Source organism: Portunus trituberculatus, chromosome 10, assembly GCF_017591435.1.
Source record: "Portunus trituberculatus isolate SZX2019 chromosome 10, ASM1759143v1, whole genome shotgun sequence".
In the NCBI taxonomy this organism is placed as follows: Eukaryota; Metazoa; Arthropoda; class Malacostraca; order Decapoda; family Portunidae; genus Portunus; species Portunus trituberculatus.
The window spans coordinates 4,931,583-4,949,082 of NC_059264.1; the positions used below are offsets into that span (position 1 = coordinate 4,931,583).

The 17,500-nt window shown below is 39.3% G+C and overlaps 1 non-coding gene and 1 pseudogene across 1 annotated transcript; one reads left to right on the forward strand and one right to left on the reverse strand.

The window, feature by feature from the left end:
- The window catches only part of LOC123501848, a 363,959-nt pseudogene that overhangs the window by 212,184 nt on the left and 134,275 nt on the right, over nt 1-17,500 (reverse strand).
- LOC123502217 lies at nt 3,004-3,122 on the forward strand. The gene has a single exon (XR_006673818.1). It is a non-coding gene; the product is annotated as a 5S ribosomal RNA (ribosomal RNA).

Here is a 17,500-nt window from a genome sequence, read left to right on the forward strand (position 1 = left end):
GTCGTCTCGGTTTCATGTCTTCAAGTCTTCCTCTGGTCTTTGAATTACAGAAAGTGAAAGGAAGACAGATAAATAATACTGGTGATAAGGCCCAGAAGGAGGAGGAGGAGGAGGAGGAGGAGGAGGAGGAAGATAACAAAGATGTAAGCCAAGAAAAGAAGAAAAAGAAAAGGAAAAGAAAAGTAAAAGAGAACCTCAAATCAGGGAGAAGTCGAAAGGAAAAGAAAGGAAAAAAAATTGTAAAGAAGAGAACTCGAATGATGGAGGAAAGATGTGAAGAATAGGAGAAGAACTTGAAGGATGATTAGAAGACACACAAGACGAGGAAGAAGGAGGAGATGAAGGAGGAAGAAGAAGAAGAAGAAGAAGAAGAAGAAGAAGAAGAAGAAGAAGAAGAAGAAGAAGAAGAAGAAGAAGAAGAAGAAGAAGAAGAAGAAGAAGAAGAAGAAGAAGAGAAAGGGACACCTGAGAAATAAAAAAATAGAAAAAATAGATAATTACGAAGAATAAGGTGAAAAACGACGATAGAAAGAAAAAAAAACTAAAACTTGAGAAATAAAAAAAAAAAGGAGAAACGAAGAATAAAAAAACGACGAACACACACACAAAAAAAGAGAGACAGAGAGAGAGAGAGAGAGAGAGAGAGAGAGAGAGAGAGAGAGAGAGAGAGAGAGAGAGAGAGAGAGAGAGAGAGAGAGATGAAGGAGACTAAGATAAAAACCGAAAATAGAAAAAAATAAAAACAAACAAAAACAGGAGAGATTAAAAAGAAAAGAAAAACAGAAACACACACAAAACATTAACAACAACAACAAAAACAACAACAAGAAACACACACATCACACCATCCCCCCCCCACCAGGTACCTCCCACCACAAGATATACAACACACAACCCAACACAAACACACAACAACAATAACAATATCCCACAGGTCGTTAGCGCTCCAACACGTCCACAAAAGACCCCCCAAAAGTGCCCTGCTGAGTAAGAAGAGCCGAGGTTTACGTGGTTATGGGCTTACCTTTAAATTTCCTACCAACCCCCCAAGCCAAACCGAGCCAAAGTCCCCAGGTGTGTCCCAAAATACTTGTACGTGGAGATACCTGTCCTGGAAGTGATGGGATGGATTATGAAGATCAGATAAAGGTGGTTAGCGAAAGAGGAAGAAGGGGGATGAAGACGGAGAAAGAGAGAGAGAGAGAGAGATAGGATAAAGGTGATTAAGGAATAAAACAGCAAAGTGATAGGGGGAAAGTATGCGTGTGTGCGTGTGTTTGTGTGTTCTTTAGGTCAGATTTTGCAGATGTCCAGTGTTATGTTTTGCTGTTCTATGTCACGTATGTATCCAGTTAAGTATCATCTTCCTTTGTATCATGTGTTATTCTGTGTTATGTATTTTGGTGTGTTCGTAGACTTAGTGTGTGATGAATGGCTGGAAAGAGAGAGATAAAGGGTCGAGAAGGAGAGCGGAAGGGTGAGAGGGAAGAAGATAAAAGAAAAGGAAGGAAGGAAGGAAGGAAGGAAGGAAGGAAGGATGGAAAGGAAGGAAGGAAGGAAGGAAGAAAGAAAGAAAGAAGAAAAGGAAGGAAGGAAGGTTTTAAGGAAATAAGGAGGGAAGAAAGAAAAGAAGGAAGGAAGGAAGAATGGAAGGAAGAAAGGAATGATAGATAAAAGATAAGGAAAATGGGAAGCAGAGAAATAATGATTCTAGAACTGAGCGTAAGTTAGTTCTCTCTCTCTCTCTCTCTCTCTCTCTCTCTCTCTCTCTCTCAGTTGTGTACTTATTCACACACACACACACACACACACACACACACACACACACACACACACACACACACACACACACACCACCACCACCACCACCACCACAAAACCTCACCCAATGGAGGTAAAAAATAAACAAATAAATAAAAAAGGGAAAAATAAGAAGAATGGATGGGCGGTCGCAGTTCGAGGAGAAACACACACACACACACACACACACACACACACACACACACACACACACACACACACACGGACCCAGGACACTCAATCCTGCCTATTTTCTTCCCCACTCGAAAAAAAAGATAAAAAAAGAAAAAAAAGAAAAAAAGAAAAAGAACCCCAATGAATATCAAGTTACGTACAAGATGAAAAAAAAAGTAGAGCAAGAAAATGAATAAAATGAATAAAAGATCACATCACCACCACCACCACCACCACCACCACCCACCACCACCACCACCATTACCCACAATTCTTCAAACACTGCCACCCAGACACCCAGACACACACACACACACTTCCCTCCCTCCACCTTCCTTATCAGTACCAGCCACTTTCTCACTCCTCCCCTCCACAAATCTCCCTCCCCCCCACGTCCTTCCCCTTCCAGTAGAGAGGCGTGGGTTGAATGGGGAGTAATGGGGTAGGTATGGGGGTGGGGGCTGGACTCTGGCAAGCACTAGCAAGCAATTTTCCATACTGTCTTGTGAGTGGAGTGTGGTGGTGGTGGTGGTGGTGGTGGTGGTGGTGGTGGTGGTGGTGGTGGTAAATTGTTTTAGTTGAATAGCGTTTTCTTCTTCCTTACACTCCTCCTCCTCCTCCTCCTCCTCCTCCTCCTCCTCCTCCTCTTCCTCCTCTTTTTTCTCTTCTTCCTCATTTTCCACTTCTTCCTTTTTCGTGTCTTCTCTCTCTCTCTCTCTCTCTCTCTCTCTCTCTCTCTCTCTCTCTCTCTCTCTCTCTCTATCTATCTATCTATCTATCTCTTCATAGAAATGTCTTTTTTTTGTAATTTTTTTCTTACGCCAGCCTTCCTCTTTCTCCTCTTATTTTCTTCCTCTTCTTCCTCCTCCTCTACTTTTCTTCGTAATCGTCTCCTCCTCCTCCTCCTCCTCCTCCTCCTCCTCCTCCTCCTCCTCCTCATCTTCCTGTTTCTCTGGCTCCTAAAGTTTTTTTCCTCTCTTACACCTCTCCTTCTCTTCCTCCTCCTCCTCTTCCTCCTCCTCCTCCTTCGCCAACGACCACACCACGTTGAACACACCGCTTCTCGTCCGATCAGCGAAGTTAAGCAACGTTGGGTCCGGTTAGTACTTGGATGGGTGACCGCCTGGGAACACCAGATGTTGTTGGCATTCCATTATAGCTGTATAATAGCATGCTTGAAAGCTCCCTCCACCAACACATCAAGCATCCGACAAGAGGTAACAATATCCTTGATATCGTTCTAACAAATGATGAGAATACTATTGAAAATGTGGAAATTGGACCAGAATTCAGTTCCAGCGATCATCGCACCTTAAAATTCACCATAAATTTTGACAAAGGAAAAGTGAATGAAAGTAAAGAAAAAGTGCCAGACTATCGGCGTGCAAACTACACAAGACTCCGTATGCAGCTTGCATCCATTGACTGGAATATACTGCTGGAAACACCAGATGTAGATAAGACATGGGAGGTGTTTGCTGAAAAGATAAATGATACAGCTAAGATGTGTATACCACTAAGAAACAGAAGGAAAATACTAAACACCAAACCGAAATGGTGGAATAATGAAATTAAAAGCTGTCTTCTAGCAAAGAAAGAAGCATACAACAAATACAAATTAACACAGCATAATAATGATAAATTAGAGCATGACAGATTGCGTAGAAAAGCAAAAAAGTTGATAAAAAGCAGCAAAAAATCTGTAGAAGCTCAGATCGCAAACTCCTGTAAAACCAACCCAAAGGAATTTCACAGTTATGTAAAATCCAAAAGAGTCTTAGCCTCAACAATTGGTCCACTCATAACAGAAAACGGAAACCAAATAGATAACGAAGCTGAAATGGCAAACGTCCTAAATAGATTCTTCTCAACAGTCTTCACGACTGAAGATGTCCAAAATAGTCTGCCCATGCCAGAGCCTCAGGCACAAGGCAAAACACTGCCTGACTTCATAGTTACAGAAAATGAAATCCTCACAGTCATGAACAGCATGAACGTAAACAAAACGCCTGGACCAGACAAGATATCACCCAGGCTTCTCAAAGAAGCGAAAAATGAGCTCGTGAAACCACTCACGATTATATTCAATAAAACTTTACAAGCAGGAAAGTCCCCAGGAGTGGAAGCTAGCAAATGTCACGCCCATTTTCAAGAAAGGAAATAAATCACTCCCAGCTAATTACAGACCAATCAGCCTTACTTCAGTAGTGTGCAAGCTGATGGAAACGATAATCAGAGATAAGATTGTCAAATTTTTAGAAGAAAATAAGATCATGAAGGATTCACAACATGGTTTCAGAAACAAGAGATCCTGCTTAACAAACCTACTAGACTTCTTTTATGAAGTTTTTAACTCGTATGACGAGACAAAAGCAGTGGATGTTATTTATCTTGATTTCCAGAAAGCTTTCGACACTGTCCCTCACAAGAGGCTAATCAGCAAAGTAAAAGCTCACGGCATAGCTGGAAATACCCTGAAATGGCTGGAAGACTGGCTCTCTGACAGAAAGCAACGAGTTGTTATAAATGGAAAAGAATCAGAGTGGCACAATGTGAAAAGTGGTGTTCCTCAAGGCTCTGTATTAGGACCAGTTCTTTTCATTGTTTATATTAATGATATTGATGAAGGAATCACTTGTAAAATAAGCAAATTCGCGGACGACACCAAAATAATGAGCAAAGTTACATCAACGTCACAATGGCAAGAACTACAGTGTGACTTAAATAAACTGACACGCTGGGCAGAAAATGGCAAATGAAATTCAATATAGAAAAGTGTAAAGTCCTACACATTGGAAGTAACAATGTACAAGCAAAATACGTAATGAGTAATGTACCTCTGGAAAGTGCTGAGAATGAAAAAGATCTTGGTGTTGTGGTGTCTAAAGATCTCAAGCCGAGCAAACACTGCACAGAAGCAGTAAAGAATGCAAATAAATTAGTTGGGTTCATTGGAAGAACCTTTGAATTTAAATCAGAAAAAGTTATCCTTACTTTATATAACTCATTGGTGCGTCCTCAGCTTGAATACTGTGTGCAGTTCTGGTCACCATATTACAGAAAAGACATTGAAAAACTGGAAAGGATCCAGCGTAGAGTGACCAAGATGATTCCGAGATTGAGAAACAAGCCGTATGAGGAACGACTGGAAGCATTAAATTTATTCAGCTTAACAAAGCGCAGGATAAGAGGAGACCTAATCGAAGTTTTCAAAATTTTTCAGGGATACAACAACCTTGATGTCAATAAATATTTTACTATTGATCATTCCACCATAACAAGGAATAATGGATTTAAAATTACACCAAAACGCTTTAAAACCCACGAGGCAAAGCACTTTTTCTTTAATAGAATAGTTAACATTTGGAATAAGCTTCCTTCAGAAATAGTAAACAGTACTTCCATTGCATCATTCAAAAACAAAATTGATAAATATTTAAAGAATAACCCCAACAAGCTCTCTTCTTGTCTGAATAATTAAACATGATACTATATTAACTTTCTTATAGATAGATATGTAGAGTTCACCGTAGGGTGAATAATAGAATCTCCTTTCATCCTTTCCTGTGAAAATTCCATGTCAGTTTTTTTCCATACTGCATGGTACTTTTCCAAGCTATTTTCCATGCCAGCGAAAGCTGGAGGGAGTGGTGGGTGGGGAGGAGCCTTCTCCTGTACTGTCCTGTCTCTCTTATCTGTAGCCAGTTAGAAGTAGTTACCAAACAGCCTCGAAAGGACCAACAGGTCTGTTGCTGTTTGGCTTTCCTTTGTATTCCTTTGTATTCCTCCTCCTCCTCCTCCTCCTCCTACTCCTATTCTTCATCCTCTTCTTCCTTCTCCTCGCGCATCGTGTTTTTCTTCCTTTTATTTACGTCTTCTTTCCTTCCTCCCTCCTCTAACCTATTTCCTCTTCCTCCTCCTCCTCTTCCTCCTCCTCCTCCTCTTCCTCCTCCTCCTATGTTAATGGTTCTATCTTTTTTCTTATATCTTGCTCCTTTTTATTACTTTTAATGTGATTTTCTGCTTTTCTTTTTTTTTCTCCCTTCTAATCCTTCTGAGAGAGAGAGAGAGAGAGAGAGAGAGAGAGAGAGAGAGAGAGAGAGAGAGAGAGAGAGAGAGAAAGGAAGAATACAGCTATAAAATATACAAAACTTACACAAAAACATTAAAAAAAACTAAATAAAGTAACAGAAATATTGAAAGTATAACAGATATACGAACACACACACACACACACACACACACACACACACACACACAATAAAAGAAAACAATTACCAGAAAAAAATAAATAATAATATCACAGGTGTATATTTTCCCTTCAACTTTTTTTTTTTTTTTACCTGGCCCAAAAAATCCCGACTAATTAACGCAATACCTTTTAAATCCCCAGATAATTAAGATTTACCACAATGCTTCGCCAACAGGGAAACAAATAAGAATAATACAAGTGGGGATTAAAACTGAAAGGGTAAAAGAGAGAATATGTGAAGCCTTTTGTATGATGGCCACGGTTCTGTTGTGTCGTATAGAGCTCTCGTGTTCTGTGTTGTATGATGTGTTTTAGTAGCCAGCTCGTGAAAAGAGAGAAGGAAATGAGGTGGAAGAGGAAAGTGGAGGAGGAAATGATGAAAGGTATATGGATGAGAGGGAAAGAAGTGAAGGAAAAGGAGGAAAATTGTGATGTTTTTTTTTTTATATAATGGACGTTTGTGGAGAATGAAAGAAATAAGGAAATGAGATGGAAAAGGAAACTGGAGAAGGAAATAATGAAAGGTATATGGATGGAGGGAAAGAAGTGAAGGAAAAGGAGGAAAATTGTGATGTTTCTTTTTGTTTTTTAATAATGAACTTTCGTGGGTGAATGATGAAAAGAAAGTGAAGGAAATGAGGAAAGTAGAGGAGGAAATGATGAAAGGTATATGGATGGGGAGAAAGTAGTGGAGGAAGAGAGAGAGAGAGAGAGGAGAGAGAGAGAGAGAGAGAGAGAGAGAGAGAGAGAGAGAGAGAGAGAGAGAGAGAGAGAGAGAGAGAGAGGCAGAGACAAACAAAACACAAAGACAAACAGGCGGAGAGTGATCCACACACACACACACACACACACACACACACACACACACACACACACGTGCAGGCTTTAAGTATTACTCAATTACTTAATGATTACAACACTGGCGATTATTTTACAATTCCTCCGACTAATCCATTATTTATCAAGGTGTGTGTGTGTGTGTGTGTGTGTGTGTGTGTGTGTGTGTGTGTGTGTGTGTGTGTGTGTGTGTGTGTGTGTGTGTGTGTGTGTGTGTGTGTGTGTGTGTGTGTGTTGCAGGCGGATTAAATGCGTTACAATACTCGGAAAGTGAGAGTGTGTGTTTCAGACGAGAGAGAGAGAGAGAGAGAGAGAGAGAGAGAGAGAGAGAGAGAGAGAGAGAGAGAGAGAGAGAGAGAGGTGGCCTTCACTTCCATATTAATAACAAACTATATAACAAGTGTATTTCGAAGCCAGTGTTCATTAGGCTTAAATCTTTTTCTATGTCTATCTTTTTGATATTTTTGATGAACAGACAATACGAGAAGACGAATAAATGACTCGTACCTTTTCCTTCACTATAATAAATACGTTAACCTGGCAAATATAATGAAAACAAAATAATATAGATAAATAACAACAACAACAACAACAATAATAATAATAATAATAATAATAATAATAATAATAATGGAAAAATAATAGTACAATAATAATAAAGCAATATACTAATTTTTATCAACAGAAGTAATAATATAAATAACTTTAACAATGATGACATTAAAAATAACATCAATAACAACAATGAGAGAGAGAGAGAGAGAGAGAGAGAGAGAGAGAGAGAGAGAGAGAGAGAGAGAGAGAGAGTCAGAATGGAGGGCATGGGAGTGAATCAGAACAAGAGGGGAAGAGAAAGAGGAGAAGAGCAAAATAGAATTATTGCACAAAGGGAGAGAAAGGAGAGTTGAAATAGAAGGAAGAGGAAGAGGAGGAGGAGGAGGAGGAGGAGGAGGAGGAGGAGGAGGAGGAGGAGGAGGAGGAGGAGGAGGAGAAGGAGGAGGAGAAATATTAAAGTGAGGATATATGCGACTAAGAAAAGCTAAATACATAAGCATCAAGAGAGAGAGAGAGAGAGAGAGAGAGAGAGAGAGAGAGAGAGAGAGAGAGAGAGAGAGAGAGAGAGAAATTGAGCCTAGAGATATGAAGGAAATAGATCTCAGTCTGGGAGAGGGAAGGAGAGATTGAATAGAAGAGATACGAGAGGAGGATGAGGAGGAGAGAGAGAGAGATGAGAGGAAAGGAGAAGAGAGAAGAGAAGACGAAAGAGTAGAGAGGAGAGAGAAAATATAATCATGGACCTTAAATTGCAAAACTAATAAGAAAAACAAGCTTAAAAAAATATTGAAATGAGTAAAGGTAAAAGGAATTGAAGAGGAAAAATAAATAAGAGGAATTGAAGAGGAAAATAAGCTTCATAGGAAAGTCACACAAGGAAAAACATACTTAGTCGTAACCAAAGGAGGGAAAAATGAATTGTGGATACGGAAGAGCGAAAAGAGAGAGAGAGAGAGAGTACTAAATTCCATATAAAAACACACACACTAACACACACACACACACACACACACTAAGACAACACCAATGAGAGAAACAAGAGACATCGAAGCAAAACGAGACAAAATAACAGATTATCAAAAAATCAGAGACAAAAATTGAGAGGGAAAAAGACAAAAGCAAGAGTCACATCGCCCAAATAGAGGCAGAGGTGAGCCAAATACCGCTAAAGATGCAAAGACGAGGGGGAAAAAAAACAGACTGCCACGAATCCAAGAATTATATAGCCAAAGTCGCGTTAAAGCTGCCGTACTGGACGTGAGGGAAGGAGAGAGGGGAAAGGAGAGGGGAAAATAGATAGAAAATACGGGAAAAGGCAGAGGAGATAGGCAGAGGGAAAAGGGTTAATTAATATGGGAAATGAGATGAGTAAAGATGCGAATGGAGTGAAAGGAATGAAAGGAAGGAAAGGGAAAGGAGGAAAAGGTGAAAAGGAAAAGGAAAAAGCTTGGGAAAAGTGGAAAAAGAGATAAAAAGGAAAGGAATTAAAAGAGGAAAGGAATAAAAAGAAAAAAAAAAACACGTAAGAAGGGAATAAGATAGAAAAAGAAAAATACGAAAAAAAAAAAAAGAGACAAGAGAAACGGGAGGAAAGAAGAAGGAAAAAGAAGATACATAGATAAAAATGAAAAAAAAGACATTGAAGAGAAACAAAAGAAAGGCGGGAAAGAAAATTGTAGATAGAAAAAAGTGAATAGAAAAGAAAAAAAATGAAGGAAAAGAGATGAAAATGAGGAGAAAAGAGAGAATACAGTAGAGAGGAGAAGAGAAGGAAAGAGATTAAAGGGAGAGAGAAGAAAAGAAGAGGGAAGAGAGATAACGAAGGAACAGGAAGAAGGTGAAAACTGTGAAAAATTAAAGGAAAAGGAATTAGAGAGAGATGAAGAGAGAGAGAGAGAGAGAGAGAGAGAGAGAGAGAGAGAGAGAGAGAGAGAGAGAGAGAGAGAGAGAGAGAGAGAGAGAGAGAGAGAAGCGTACGTGAGTGAGAGCAGGAAAGGAGAATGGAAGAAGCAAAAACACCAGAGAGAGAGAGAGAGAGAGAGAGAGAGAGAGAGAGAGAGAGAGAGAGAGAGAGAGAGACTCGACAAAACAATGTCAATATGCTGAACGTTTGCACTGCCTCAATATTCTCTCTCTATCTATCTCACTCTCTCTCTCTCTCTCTCTCTCTCTCTCTCTCGCCCGCGGGAAAGAAAAACGGAGTAACATCTTCTAAAATGGCAAGTCGTGATCACAGAAAACGGAAGGAAGGTAACAAAGAAAATGGGAAACTGGTTAACTGCTTCAATTTATACGAGCAAGTAAAGAAAACGAAATTATCTGGGGAGAAAACGGGAAGCCAGTGTGAAAATAAGGTTTAGTCTCTCTCTCTCTCTCTCTCTCTCTCTCTCTCTCTCTCTCTCTCTCTATCACCTCTATCCTTCTCATCTCTCCTTATCCCAATTTCTTTCTATTCCCTTATTTTCTTCTTCTTCTTCTTCTTCTTCTTCTTCTTCTTCTTCTTCTTCTTCTTCTTCTTCTTCTTCTTCTTTCCTTTTATTCCTCCTCTCGTTTCTCTTCTATTCCTTATTTTTTCTTCCTTCTCTCTCTTCTCTCTCTCTCTCTCTCTCTCTCTCTCTCTCTCTCTCTCTCTCTCTCTCTCTCTCTCTCTCTCTCTCTCTCTCTCTCTCTCTCTCTCTCTCTCTCTCTCTCTCTCTCTCTCTCTCTCGCACTGATACACGGATGATATTGCCAGAGAGAGAGAGAGAGAGAGAGAGAGAGAGAGAGAGAGAGAGAGAGAGAGAGAGAATCTTACGGGAGATAAAATTTGCAAGAGATCCCAATTAGTGTGTGTGTGTGTGTGTGTGTGTGTGTGTGTGTGTGTGTGTGTGTGTGTGTGTGTGTGTGTGTGTGTGTGTGTGTGAAATGCAAGAGGAGGAAGTGTATGACGGTAAGATAAGAGAAAAATGAAGGAAGGAAATAAGGAAGGAAGGAGAGAAGGAAGGAGGGAATAAATAAATGAATAAATAAATGAATGAATGAATGAATGAATGAAGGAAGGAAGGAAGGAAGAAGAGGCAAGGTTAGAAGGGAAGGAGAAAAAGAAAAGGATAAAAGGCAAAGAGGAAAAGATAAGAAAGAAAAAGAAATCTGATACGAGGAATATATTGAAGAGGAGAAAAACAAGGAAAGAATATGAGAACATTTTCCCTCTCTCTCTCTCTCTCTCTCTCTCTCTCTCTCTCTCTCTCTCTCTCTCTTACCCAATATTATATCGAGAAAAATACAAAACATATTCTTAACAAAACTCTTAAAAGAAAAAAAAAAAAAAAAAAAATGGTCAATATTTTTTTTACTGCACTAGAAAAAAAAAGTCGCAAAAACAACAAATTGAATAAGAAACAAAAGTAAGACATGAATAAGAGGTGATGACAGTGCTGCCATCTACGTGTCACTGGCGGAACTAGAATGTAAATACTGCCCTCTGTTGGTGAGCATCCAAACTGTTCTTGTATTGAATCTCTGCCCTCTGCTGGGAGATTCAGGAAGTAAGGCTTACACGAGGAGGTTGCGGTGTTCATTTCACGAGTTTGCTTTCTTGCGTGGACGTATTACACGCAAACACACTTACACACACACACACACACACACACACACACACACACACACACACACACACACAAACACACACACACGACAAAGTAATAACAACAATTCTCAAGGTTTCAATTCTATCTTCTTTTTTCTGGTTTATTGCAGGGTCATTGACACACACACACACACACACACACACACACACACACACACACACACACAAACATCCACCAATCCTCAGACTTTCATTCCCACATCTATTTAAATTTCCCATATGATTGCGTGTCTGCCACCAGCCTTTCATTACCGAGCCTCATTGCGTGGCCGTGGCGGTGCATTGAACGTCAGCTGGTGTATTGAGGAGCCCTTGCAACGCCTCCAGCACCGCACGGGCATAAGACTCAGGAAGATAAATATTGGCACCAAACTTACCACTGCATAGAGTCTTGGCAACGTACCCTTCACGTTTTTCCGGTATCTACGATTTGGGAGACGAGAGGAATAAGTGTGAGAAAGAATCGTTAAGTAGTGAATTAATATATATCTCTTTTATTCATGCAGGAGAGACGACTGGCGAAGGGTAACAGGAAATGAAAAAAAAAAGGCCCAGTTAAATATCAAGAGAGTTAACTAAAATTCAGGGAGAAATATCTTAAGACCTCCGTCAAAAATATAGTGACTGGGTGAATATTAACGCATGGTAGAGAGACAAATGGTGAGTAAGAGAGTAGATAAACAAGTAGGGTAAATGTAGATGAGTCAGTACAAAAGAATGAAAGAAAAAAACCTAATGAGTAAGTGAATGAATAGAATGAGTGAGTGAATAAGAATAAGAACAAACATGAATAACAGTGATGGAGTTTAAGAAGGTTATAGGAAAAGCAGATAAGTAAGATTAATAGAATGAGTAAAAGAAATAGATAAGAATAAGTCGAATTAAGTTAAATAGATAAAATAGATAATTGAGAGAGAGAGAGAGAGAGAGAGAGAGAGAGAGAGAGAGAGAGACAGAGAGACAGACAGAGACAGACAGAGAAAGACAGAGACAGAAAGACAGAGACAGAGACAAAAACAGAGACAGACAGAGACAAAGAGACAGAGAAAGAGAGAAAGAGAAAGAGAAAGAAAAAAACAGACAGACAAAACAAATATAGCTCCCACACACACACACACACACACACAAGTATCCACAAAAAACGACAAAAAATGACAACAAGACCCATAACACCTGGAAAACACGAGACTAATGGAACTTTAACCTCCAATTACCAGAGCGATACCTGTTGATGCCTTCACGTGAGAGTACCTTTAATTGAGTCTACCTGGCGTACCTGCGAGCTTTAATTTGTGAAGGGAACTTTTGGGGCCTCACCTGGAGGAATTTTTCGTACCTGTAGAAGAACGTAAATGAGTGAAGTTAATCCAATATCTTTTTTTCGCCTTTATGGTTCTGCAGCGTAAAGGTGATTTTTGGCTGTCTTGAAAAAGGTTCTTAATTCACTGAGATAGGGATGGATATTAGAGAGAGAGAGAGAGAGAGAGAGAGAGAGAGAGAGAGAGAGTCAAAAGTGAATCAATAAAAGTAGCATTGCACTTCGATCACCAAGGAAAAGATAGAAGCGCTCTCTCTCTCTCTCTCTCTCTCTCTCTCTCTCTCTCTCGGAAACGCACTAATGACACACTTGGTAAAAGAAAAGTACTCGTAGGAAAACAAAAAAAAACAATAACCACTTCAAAATAAAAAATGTGAAGGAAGTGTCGTGTTTTCTGAAAGGTTTCCACTCCTTTGCACTCTCGCCAGAAATAATATTAGCACACCTGCGTTCACCTGCCCGGATAACACCTGTAGGGCTGATATAGAAGCGAACATTTCTAAAAACACGTAAAGGAGAGAAAAGTATACTGATTCAGCCCGAGAGAAATGTGGCGAGGAGGAAAAGTAAAGGAATTGGTATAAGGCTGATATATAAGCGTACACGTGAAGGAAGGGAAAAGTATACTGAGTCAACTAGAGAGAGGAAAAGTAAAGGTATTGGTATAAGGAGTCGGGAGAATAAGAGAAAGAGATTGCAAAGTGAAGGAAGCTGCAAAAATATCCCTCAGATGAATACGTATTTTTTTTTTCTTTCTTTTTTTTTGTGTACATAAGGCAATCTTTGTAATGTATCTGGTGGCTCAAGAAAATGGTATCGTGTTTGCCAAGTCACGTGTCTGGTACTGATTTATCTATTTACATCATTTGCTTAGTTTTTTTTTATTCAATTTGTTTCGTTTTTTTTCCTTGTCATGGATGCTTCTTATAGACTGACATCACTTCTCAAAAAGAAAATGGTGTTATGATTGCCAAGGCACGTGTCTGATATTGTATTATTCATTCATTTATATAGTTTGCTTAGTTTCTTGTTCTATTTATCCATTTTTGTTTTGTCTGCAGTGCTTTTCACAGCTTATTACTTCCCCGGAACACTGCGGCTGCAACATTTTCAATAAAAACGTTTACACTCAACCATTTCAAAGCAAAACGATTAATATTTTCTACCATACAGCGTGCAATATGGCGCAGTCTGTTTTCCCTTTACATGTTCGCCTCCAGACCTCTACACACTGAAAAAAGAGAGTACGTTTTCACCTGATCCTTCATAACCAAATGAGATTCACAATATATATAGCAAACAACACTGTGTGGAGCGTGGAACTGGCGCCTTCACTCCTCACCTTTCACCAGTCAAGTAAAATAACGCATTTATAATCCTTCGACTTTAAGTTTACTCTCTCTGTTCACTACAATCATACAATATCGTGCATGAAAATGAATAAATAGAACGATTAGAATAGATAAGATAGATCAAAATAAGCAAAATAAAAGGCAAGCAACGTTAAGTATTTCTACTCCTAAGAAACATTGTATTTTCGTTTATCCAGTACTGGGACGCTTTTTTTATTACCTTGAGTTTTGGGTGTGATTAGACGATTTTATTTATATTAGGAACGGTCTATGAAGGTCAGAAGATTGATGGTCTGAGTCTTTACTGTTCTAATCCCCTACATAAGTTTCTGAAGTTGTCTAAAATCACCAAATAGTAAGTAGAATGAATGTGAAAACGCGTCTTGATACTGAAGGGGTTAAACAGAGCAACATAACGTAGTGTAACATATAACATACGTGGCTTGCCTTCTGAACATTCACTCCTTAAATACTGGGACACATTTTTACCTTGAGATTTGTGTGTGATTAGACCATTTTATTGACATTAGTAAGGGTATATGGAGGTCAAGAGATGAATGGTCACAGTCTTCACTATTTCAATCCCCCACATGAGTTTCTGAAGGTGTATAAAATCAGTAAATAGTAACCAGAGTGAATATGGAAACGCGTCATCGTACTGAAGGGGTTAATAGCCGATGCACACTAGAGACAGTCACGCTACATTACTACACGCACTTCACTGGTAGCCTTCACTAAAATGACTGCGATAATGTTTGGAGCGTAACATAAGCGTGACTCTTTATATAGTGTGCGCAACAGCCATGAATATTCCAACTCCTCCAACCTTTATCATCCCCAGTCCTTTAAAGATCGGTGTATTTTTTCCTGGTATAAAACAGCAGTGTAGGATCGTGGTGTATAATACAGTGCCTTACGTCCCTTGCTCCTCAACAACAGGGAAGAGATTATAACTTTCACTGTAGTAAAAAAAAAATAGATGTATATTTTTACCCCTACACAATATAAAGAAGTTCGCAGAGTATATCGTGGTGGTCTACGTGTGTTGCCTCCTGAATGCCTCCTCAAACAACACAACATCCTCCTTCACCAGAAAAAAAATGCTGTTCTCAGCACAGAATTCAGGAGTGTGGCAAAGTGTAGCATGTAACGAAGTATTACACCCAAAGAACATGATTTTTTCTCCAAACAAAACCAGTGTATTTTCTTGTGTGGAGTGTAACCTAGCGAGTGTGTGTGTGTGTGTGTGTGTGTGTGTGTGTGTGTGTGTGTGTGTGTGTGTGTGGTAGTATTATTCATACCTCTTGCCTTTTCAACACCGACCAAAGAAAGGAAGCAATTTTCACCCCAACAAAACACGTGAATCTTCCTGTATTGAGTGCAAACAGAGAGCAATATATCATAGAGTCATTGTAGCGCAATTGCTCCTTGTGTCTTCCTTCCTATACACCCAACATTCAGCACACAATATTGACCCCAGCAAATAGTTTGTAATATAGAGCAGCGTATTAGTGTGACACGTGCCTTGCCTCCCACACACACACACACATACACACACACACACACACACACACACACACACACCAGTCTATTACACCTATGGAGAAACAACATTCACTCTATCACCACCAACATTGTATTTCTCTCTATGAGGTACAAAATAGAGCACAGTAATTATAGTCCAGTGTATTTTCGTGTCACTATTACATTCACCGGTTCTAAAAATACTCTTAACTCTAAATTAAATCAAGGTATCTATTTTTTAACCCTTTCAGTACCACAACACGTCTTCATATTCATTCCAGTTACTATTTGTTGATTTTATGCAGCTTTAGAAACTTATGCAGGTATTGAAAAAGTGAATTCTCAGGCCATTAATCTTGTGACCTCCATAGACCCTTCCTAATGTCAATACAATCGTCTAATCACACCTAGAAAAAGGCAAAAATGAATCCAGAAATAAAGTAGTGTTGAAGTTCACAGTGACTTGCTTCTAAACACCTGCACCTCTCTCACAACTAATATTTGCACATTCTCGGCTGCCAATGACCCACACACCACCTACCAAACCTTTCTCTTTACTCTCTCTATCATCGCGCCACTATATTCTCTCTCCCAGCGTCGCCACTACGTACACCTCCTCTGCCGTGTCTGGTGTCCCCTGGGTATGGTTTTTGCCTCATGTCTCCCTGGGGATTTAATGCTACACCTTGTTATATTGTTACCCGAGGTGTGTCTCTAGTGCGTCTCACTGCCACAGGGTTTCAAACTGTCTTGTTTTCGATTCATTTGAGTTTGTTTACAAATTTTTTTTTTCTTGATTTCTTCAGTACCAAGATGCATTTTCATATTCATTCTGGTTACTATTTGGTGATTTTAGAGCTTCAGAAACATATGTTGGGATTAGAATAGTAAAGTCTCTGGCTATTAATATTTTGACCTCCACAGACACTTCCTAATGCAAATAAAATCGTCTAATCGTACACAAAAATCAAAGTACAAATGCGTCCCAGTATTGAAGCGGTTAAGAGTTCGATGTAACAGGACTTGTAAAATGGACCTGACTGAATTTGCAGTGTTTTCTCTGTGTCTTGTTTCTGATGCTGGTGAATCTGTGTACACGTTTTATTTTCATTTTTTTTATTCTTTTTTGCGAGTTCGATGTAAATTTAAGGCAAGGAAAGGAGAGGAGTCAGATGCTGAATGTTTCTGCCCTCAAGAATATCCAATGCTCTGTGCTGTTACTGAGGGGAATCTGATACTATTCCACCTTGCTGTGCTGCCACGGAAAGCAATTCATTTTTACATTCTGCTCCCAAGTAAAGGATCTGCGGCTTCACGTTACAGCCCCCGGGAGGATCTGGCTTCCCAGTGGAGAATCTAATACTGCATGCTATTAATGAAGGTCTAATACTACATGTTATCGTTGAAGAGGATCTGACCACATATCACTGCCCTGGGGAGAATATTGTTATCCAGAGATGAATGCAATGCTACATATTATCACTGAATAGGATCTAATACCACATTATATTCTACTGAAGGGAGATCCAACACTATTAATGAAGAGTTCCAAACATATTATTGGGCTAAGGAGGATCTTGTTGCCCAGAAATCAATCTAATGTTACACATTATCACCGAAAAGGATTTAATACAACATTATACTCTATTGAAGGGATATCCAACACTATTATCGAAGAGGATCTGACAACAGGAGGAGAATATTGTTACCCAGAGATGAATGTTATCACTGAAAAGGATCTAATACCACACATAGCTCTTCTGAAAAGGTCCTAATACGTTGTTACTGCCTAGGAGGGTCTTGTTGCCCAGAAATGAATCTAATACTACTTGTCATTACTGAATAAGATCTAATACAGCACGTTGCTATACTGAAGGGGCATCTAACACTATTTTTGAAGAGGATCTGGCAACATATTATTGCACAGGGAAGATAGTGTTACCCAGAGATTAATCCAGTACTACAGTTTATCAGTGAAAAGGATCCAGTACCATGTCTTGCTATTCTGAAGGGGGATCTAACACTATTACTGAAGAGATCCAAACGTATTAATGCCCTAA